The 7,630-nt window shown below is 32.8% G+C and overlaps 1 pseudogene; it reads right to left on the bottom strand.

Moving 5' to 3' along the window:
- Positions 1–1,852: 1,852 nt before the first annotated feature.
- LOC145256589 (U2 spliceosomal RNA) lies at positions 1,853–2,032 on the bottom strand (annotated as a pseudogene).
- Between the last annotated feature and the right edge of the window lie 5,598 nt (positions 2,033–7,630).

Here is a 7,630-nt window from a genome sequence, read left to right on the forward strand (position 1 = left end):
GTATTTTAATTTAATAGTAAAATTACTAGTCTAAATACAGGGAAAGAAAAAGTGCTCGTTGTAATTTAGATACATAATAAGCTCGATAGGTAAATATCCTAGAGCTAATTTAATATTTAGTAATGTGATTGATAATTTTAAAATCAAATTACAATTAAATTAAAAACCCGTTTCATAAGAAGGAACAACCACAAAATCAATCATTTGTACGATCCTTTCGGAAAACAGTGTTTTTATTGTGGTAGACACCAAGTTACGGACACTAATTTTTACATATAGTGTTTTTAACAAACAAAGTTTCCTCACCAGCAAATATTGGAAAGGTTTTTATTATATGTAAAAGACACCATAAATAAACCTAGTATTAAAAGTAAGGCAGATGTATCTGGAAAAAATTAAAATAAAGGTATGGATTTAACTTTATAAGAAAATTAATATGCGTTAAAGATAGAAATAAAATAGAGTAAAATTATAAATATAAATTTGGTTTAAGTACAATATTATAATAGTATTTTTCGATAAAACTCATAGACACATACCCATATATATACATATATGCATACACACATACACACATATATATATACATATACATATACACATATACATAAATACATATATATATATAAAAATACACACATATATACATATACACACATATACATATATACACATAAAAATATACATACAAATATTTACCTTTTAATTTTTCGCCTTTAGAAATCAGGAACTATGGTCAAAGTACTCATATAGATGCTTGTTATAGCTTTTCAGCTTATGAAATGATAAATTTTCTAAAGGAACGCTTGTGGAATATTTTATATCCGTTAGCATACTTTTGATTAAAGAACGCCAAGATTTAAAATTCGAAAGTAAGGGGAGGATAATGTTATTTGTATAATTAAATAATGCAAGGGGGATAATTAGTCATATTTTTTTAATTAAAGAATGCAAGGGAGATAATTAGTCTAACTAATGAACTAACTATTAAATAATGACACCAACTTTAACCAATCTACCAATCAATTACAAACCAACCCACCATATAATAATCCAGCACCAGACCTAACGGAAAATAATCACAATAAACAAGAGGCAATATATTTTGGTTCCACATCTGGCCTAATAAAACATAAAATTTCAACGCACAAATATTATTTTAAAAATAACTCTCTGTAAAACCCAACTACTCTATCCAAGTATATTTGACAACTCAATAATAACAATATTTCTTTCAAGGTGAAATGGCAAGTAATTGAATCTTGCAAACCATATAAAACAGAGGATAAATTATGTGCACTATGTATAAAAGAGACCCTAAAAATTTTGAAATATGAAGATATAAAAAATACAACCACCCTATTAAATTAAAGAGAGGAACTAATCTTCACATGCAGTCATAAACGTTGGTTTAAATGTAATAAATATAAACCACCTTAAATCATTAAAAATTACTTATTAATAAAAATAGATTATAATATTTTTATTATTCTGTAATAAATTAAGTTAGTTATTATAATTTGATTTTTAAATTATCAATCACATTACTATATATATATATATATATACTGCTCCCGTTAATTTCATTTCCTTATGTAAAAAATAAATAAAATGTTTTTTACTATGAACATTTATATATTAAAATATAATTTGTGACAAAGTTTCAGGAAAAACTAATGGACGTTTATCCGTCAATCATCCGGACTAACGGACCCATTGAAAACATAAGTCCCTCTTTGACAAATCGGGGGACAAAATTGTTTCTCCATACCCCTTGCTTGAAAAAAAATGTAAATGTGTTACACACCGAACGATGAAGTGACTTGCATGCGACTAAAAATGCCTCAGCATGGAAGAGTGTCCCCTTCCATTGCCAAGGAAAAGTCACAAATGTAAGTGCAGCATCTGTTAAGAACGGATACTAAACTTTAATCTTAGCTATGTGGCTAAGGAAAAGTTACAAACATAAGTACAGCATGTAGTAAGAACAGATACTACACTTTGATCTTGGCCAAAAGGCCAAGAAAAGGGTATTTATTTGCTTTCCAACCGAGTAAATTAGGCACAAGGCCGATTTTTGATGTGAGGAGTGAAGGGGAAATGGGGACCAACTCACCGGGGAGTAGGGAAGCTGGATAGTGACAATTGGTATGAAGGGTTGCCCTTACATTGACCAAGGTTTATATGTGGGGTTGGTATTTATTTGCTCCCTCACCGAGCAAATTAAGCACAAGGCCGATTTTTAATGTGAGGAGTGAAGGGGAAATGGGGACCAACTCCCCGGGGAGTAGGGGAGCTGGATAGTGACAATTGGTATGAAGGGTTACCCTTACATTGACCAAGGTTTTATATGTGGGGTTGGTATTTATTTACTCCCTCGCCGAGCAAATTAAGCACAAGGCCGATTTTTAATGTGAGGAGTGAAGGGGAAATGGGGACCAACTCCCCGGGGAGTAGGGGAGCGGGATAGTGACAATTGGTATGAAGGGTTGCCCTTACATTGACCAAGGTTTTATATGTGGTGTTGGTATTTATTTGCTCCCACACCGAGCAAATTAAGCACAAGGCCGATTTTTAATGTGAGGAGTGAAGGGGGAATGGGGACCAACTCCCCGGGGAGTAGGGGAGCTGGATAGTGACAATTGGTATTCAGAGTTGCCCCTACATTGACCAAGGTTTTATATGCGGGGCTGCCCCCACATATGGTCTTTGCTTGCAGTATCTGCTTGAACAATTACTACACTTTGATCTTATTTATATATTTTATTGTCGCAAAAATTTGAAGTTACAATTATAAAATTTAAAAACAAAAATTATAAACGACAAAATTAAGCACAGGGCCCTATAAGAAATTGGGGAGGGGAAGGGTACATGGTCTTTGTGACTATCGTGAAAAATTAACAGATATAGACCTTGGAGTCTTACCCTTGACTGGCAACATTTACTGTAATACCTCATTCACTCTGTGGATCCTAATCTAGCTAATAATTCCCCAGCGTTTGGAATAAACAAATTTACAATTGTAAAAAAAAAGTATCTGTATGTTGTGTGTTCATTTTTTTTTTTAATCTTAATGCGTGCATGTGCATGTGTATGATATAAAAGAGTTCAATTTCATTGGAAAATAAAAAAGTTTATGAATTAATTGATGTAAAAACAGTTTGTGGAGTGGTGAAGCTAATCAAAATGTTCATTTCAAAAATAAAATCTAATTCCTACTGGATTGTTAGTATGGAACTCTCTGCACTACTCTAGGTGACTAGACCCCCCACTGTTTTCCGGGGGAACCGAAAACAAGCAGGGAGAGCCCTATTGAGGTTGGGGGGGAAAAGCCTTAATAGGAGTGGGAGAAAATAAAGCAATGGGTGGAGGGAGTTGGAAGGTGACCTCTGAGTAGGGGGGTGCCCGGGGATATCAAAAACAAACATGTGGTGCAAAAATAGGGGTGGGCAGACTCAGAGGTTCTCTTTTGATTCTTTTTCAATCATCTTTAGGTGACAAATGTACTGAACAAAGAGCTGAAGAAAAAACAAACATTAAAAAATAAACTAGCAATAAATCTGCAACATAAAACAATCAACTAGGGTTAAAATAGTGGGGGTGGGGCAATGTTCCCATCAAGCATCAGTCGCTTGTTTTGTTTATCCAGAGCTACTTCTTTATTTAGCGTTCGCTATTATTTATTCTCGTTATGTTCTGTAGCCATGAGTCCGAAGAATGATGCTTATGCTCAAGGAATAACAAAGAAAATGCTTGCCATGGGAAAGAAAACTGGAGATGATTAAGAATTATGAAGATGGCCTGCGGTTGAGTTCTATTAGGATGAAGTATGCTCGAACTCAGTTTATGATTAATTCCATTCTGAAGCGGAAACGAAAACTATCAAAGGATTAACACATTCTAAGGGCAGGGCTGTCCTTTGGAATAAGAGAAGGCAAGTCCGTAATGTGATGAAGAGACTACTTCTCATCTGGAAAAGGATATCACTGGAAACACCATCACCGAGACGATATTCCATCCCCCATCGTCAGTTACAGTGAACTCGTGCGTGGTCACGCAGAGGATGACCTAAGCGAACGGATATCAAATTGTTTCACAGTAGGCACTCATAGAGTACGAAGCTTCATAGGGGTGATTCAAAGAATTCCAAACTCTAACTGGCATTTATTTGGTGGTGTGGTGTGAATGTTTCTGTTTAGAGCACAATTGAACCATCATACCTGACTTTTGCATTTTCAAATTTAATTCAAGCCATTAAATATAAATTAATTTTATAAAATCAACAGTCGGTTCTCTACAGTGCAATATAAACTACAACATTATGGACTAAGTCACCGTGTGGAGGTACATGATGCTTCCTCCCGCTGTGATGGGTAACCAATTAGAGCAGACAATCAATTAATTTATTTGAAAAATCGCCGATTTCGCCGATTTCGGGGACAATATAAATATAGGAGTGTGATATCCATTAGTGATGGGACGATTCTAATATTTTTTCGATTCAGATACAATTACTTATTCGGTAATAAATTCCTGATTCCGATACACATACAGATTCCGATTTTTTATGAACCTTTTAATATTTACTATAGAGTTGTTATTTTTACCAATTACCGTAAAAGCATAAATTAAATTAGCAGAGATCGCCCAAGCGTACATGTACACTTAGAGGGATGATCAATGCATTATAGTTTTACTAGTATTTATTATTTTATAGTTTCCATCAGCAGTGGAAGATTTTGCTTTGAACAAAATCCATTTTGAAAAGCAATTAACAAGATCGATTTTGGAATTGGAAAATAGCCACGCGTTTTTCTGATTCTGATAACGATTCCGATACCTTTAAAACTCCTGATTCCCATTATTCGACCCATCACTAATACACAAACACACATGTATATACATATACATATATATATATATATATATATATATATATATATATATATATATATATATATACATATATATATGTGTGTATATATATATATATATATATATATATATATATATATATATATATATATACAGGGTGACTTCCCCCCCCCCAAAAAAAAAGCTAAATGGAGGCCATCTAGAACATATGCTGTAGAACGGAGAAAAAAAGGAAAAAGACCCTAGTATTTTGATGTGATGTTTTGAATATAATAAACTAGTTATAACCAAAGTTTTATTTCATTCGGACAAAACACTGAGAAACGAGGCCTAATTAGAGTTGGCGCCCGTATTTGGGGTCACCCTGTATATATATATATATATATATATATATATATATATATATATATATATATATATATATATATATATATATGATTGCCACAAAGTATAAAGGATATCATACCTACAGTATTTTCATTCTCTGCATCATATTATTCAGGTGTCCATAGACTTCTGACTCACGCACAGCAAGACTCGTTTATCAATTTTAGTACATAATTAAATAATAGCTTTTTTCGACAAGGTCGTGATAAACGGCTTTACACTAATCGAAACTTATGACATGCGATTAATTCATTGTTGAAATAATTTGCAAGGCTTTTCCATTTTTCCTTCACTTCGGTTTATTAGTTCAAGTTAAAATATTAGACAGTGATTTATTGAAATGCCATTGTCAGATAACTCCATGGACTAAATGGCTGTAAGCAAGCGACGAATGGTAGCAATCAGGTGCCCGTTAGGCAAGCACATAATGATGGATGAGAGATCTCGTTATATAAGTAGGAGGTTCGGCGCAATCTAACTATAGTTGTTGCTTTTGTAATAACCAGATATTGTTGAAAAAAATTAAGATTAAACGAAAAGCACACAACGGAAATATAACACATTAATTTTACAGAAATCAGATTTCTTTAATAAAGGATATTGACGTATAATTATCTTATGTTGCAGTGATTTTGTGTTCATGCAGTGCCTCGTACCACACCTAATAGGAATCACTTCAGGAGAACCATATTAGATTCCTCGTATATAGTAAATTGCTTCGAACTATTAATTTAATCAGTATCATACAATTTTTTTTTAAATATCGATAAATATAGTTAGATAAAGGAAACAAGTAAGAATTGTCTGACATCACTTGATCTGCTCGGTGTTGTCGGGGATCAATAATTGCTTTCAGTATTACTTTAGTTTAGGCATATATATATGTGTGTGTGTGTACATATATATATATATATATATATATATATATATATGGTAAAACTGGTAATTAGTAAAAACCTGAAGAGAGTGCTCAATACTATTGCAAAGAAAATATGTGTTTTATTTTTTTAATACCGTTTTATTTTTTAATACCATTTCTGTAAGGTCTGACGAGGCTGTTAGACCGTAAATACGGTCCAACATCCGAAACATATGTAACCAAACAGATAAAACGGTAATAAAAAATAAAACACACACACACATATATATACATATATATATATATATATATATATATATATATATATATATATATATATGCGAAAGGGATAGAAGGAAAAAACAAAGAAAAAAAAGAACAAACTTAAATGGAATGTGTCCTCCCCCAAATTGTTCCAACTGTAACCGAAGGATAGACAGGTGGAACTCTGTGCAAAGCAGAAAAACACTCCAAAGATAATGTAGAACCACAGTCCTTTTTATCTACTATGTGTTGTCAAAAGCCGATTCTACTAATTGGAAACCCCTGGAAATAGGCTGATGACTTTTTTTTTGTTTCGTTTCTATCCCTTTCGCATACTTAGTATTAGTATTTTTACAAAAAAAAAGTATTTTCCTTCTTTCATATATATATTTCATATATTTATATAAAATATTACATATTCCTTCTTTCATATATTTCTTTCATATATTTATATAAAATATTACATAGGTCCACATAATGTATCGACTATTTTCTAAATAAAACGATCTTCGAGGCGAAGCCACTATTTAACCGTATTTGTCGTTAAAAAAACAATCTACAAGAAATCTAAGTTTATAAACGATAAAAAATACACCGTAAAAATCTAGGAGCTCATGGCGTAAAGTTTAACGCGCCGGGATGTGATGCACATAGTCCGGAGTTCGATTCCTAGACACAGTCAAGCTACGCTGAGGAGGGGTATATACCTTGAAACATGCATGTAAGTAGATTACAAAAATAATAAAAATAAGTAAACAAGAAATGAAAATGAATGTATAAAAACTATACATTAAAATATGTAGATGTATTCAACAGGGTACATATTAATTAGAGGTGTTGGGTAAGTGGGGACTCTTTATGTCATGGCATTTCGAAGTCTAATGCTTCTCACCAAAAGATTGGAGAAGTTGCTAGATAACATAAGAAGGGTGCGAGGTACAGCGATAGTTTCAGTACAGGACGTAAACTATCACTGGACGTCGAATATGCATTGTGTTACGTAGCACCTACTCCACAATTTTGGTGTGAAGCATTAGGCTTCGAAATGTCATGGCATAAAGAATCCCCACTTACCCAATACCCCTAACTAATATGTTGAATAAGTGAATAAATCCATATATTTCAAAATATATAGTTTTTATATCGTCCTTTTTCTTTTCTTGTTCACTTCGAAATAGGCTATGATAAAACTTTGTCGAACTTTGTATTATCCCGATAAGTCTCCCCTTAAAGAATTTAATTTAC

Source organism: Euprymna scolopes, chromosome 32 (assembly GCF_053919585.1).
Source record: "Euprymna scolopes isolate OS-2025 chromosome 32, ASM5391958v1, whole genome shotgun sequence".
Lineage (NCBI taxonomy): Eukaryota > Metazoa > Mollusca > Cephalopoda > Sepiida > Sepiolidae > Euprymna > Euprymna scolopes.